At 50.8% G+C, this 1446-nt stretch overlaps 1 protein-coding gene across 1 annotated transcript in view; it reads right to left on the bottom strand.

The window, feature by feature from the left end:
* LOC113209067 (protein FAM102A) overlaps positions 1–1446 on the bottom strand; it is a gene marked incomplete in the record, with an annotated part of 51457 nt that overhangs the window by 44249 nt on the left and 5762 nt on the right.

Below are 1446 nucleotides of genomic sequence, written 5' to 3'. Positions count from 1 at the left end.
ATTGTTAAAACCAGAGTGGATGAAACCAAGAGACATACGACGACCCGAGGCTGACATCAAAGTGAGGGGCGGGGACGGGGAGGGGGAGTGGGAGGAGGACGAGGTGCGAGGGAGGGGGAAGGGGGTGGGGTGGGAACCCTCGCGCTGGCACTCTCGCTGGTCACCGCGTACGCCCCCGAAAGAGCCCTCCGGACCCACGGAGTCATTAGCATTTGTCTGGACGTCAGCAAAGAGCGACTGCAGGCGGAACGGACAGGCGGAGTGAGTGATCGACAAACTCAAAAAACAAGCTCGAAACCTCAAAACGCGGATGAAATTTGACACTAACTGGAAGAGTGCTTCTTCGTACATAAATGTGTATAATTGTATGCATAATTAAATAAAAAAGTACACCTTTATAGTTAATGCACAACATTTAACATAAATCTGTTTTGTATGTGTACATAATTAAGCTTGATTTTGTGCCCAAATCCGTACATCACTCTAATCACTCCAAATGACATGTTTGAAAAAGTACATCCTAGTCGGTGAGTAAGCCTACCCGCTCGTCCCCCGAGTGGACTAACTAGGACCTGCATGGGTGACCCTGCAGGACCTGTCTGCACGGAAGAGGACGCAGTGCATATGACGTTGACTTTATACGCTGTGTTCGTGTACCGCACTGTCAAAATCAGCTCTAAACGGACAGTACCACAACCGCAAACTCCCCCTTTTGGCGATTATTATTGCTTTATTGTTGTGATAGATAGTAGTAAGTAAGTTCGACAGCCTAGTGGTTAGCGCAATGGGTTCCCAGGTCCAAGGTCCGATGTTCAACTCCCCATCAGTAAGCTACTTCTTCAGCTTGGACTAGCCTGGACATTGTTTTGGACAACGTCTGGACAGTGTATAGGCCTGCTAGGAGGATGGACAAGGCTGGACAGAAAATGGACACAGATCCGTTGTCCAGTTTGTTTCATTTCCCGGACACCGTCAGATTTGGACAGTCCAGGACATCCGTGGGACATGTGTCCCGATAATGTCCCGTGGCCCCATCAGGGAATCGTGTTACCAATCTGGTGTTTGCATGCTAGCCTGCAGCAGTAGTACTCCCGTGTCGGCCGTGCAGTCCATGAACATTATCCAGTTAGCATTTTTCACGGTGATTCCGCACTATGCACGGCGCGGAGGCGATGCATGCATCGTGCACGCACGATGCACGGTGCACGATGCACGATGCTCGCGCATGATGCATGCATGATCGTGCATCGTACATCGATGCATGCCTCGTTCATCCGTGCATGCACGATAATTTCTGTCAGGGCCGGGGAGGGGGGCGGGGGGCGGTTAATTTTCATTTCACGTGTGGTTGGTACGACCTACGACTCCCTAACACGGAACACATTACCGTGTCTACTAGAATCCTCTAGCTGCACACAAGCACACTCCGGCCCAAACCGTGGACTA

This window comes from Frankliniella occidentalis, unplaced genomic scaffold (genome assembly GCF_000697945.3).
Source record: "Frankliniella occidentalis isolate FOCC.00 unplaced genomic scaffold, Focc_3.1 Scaffold163, whole genome shotgun sequence".
NCBI lineage: Eukaryota > Metazoa > Arthropoda > Insecta > Thysanoptera > Thripidae > Frankliniella > Frankliniella occidentalis.
This window is presented reverse-complemented; position numbering and strand designations above follow the sequence as displayed.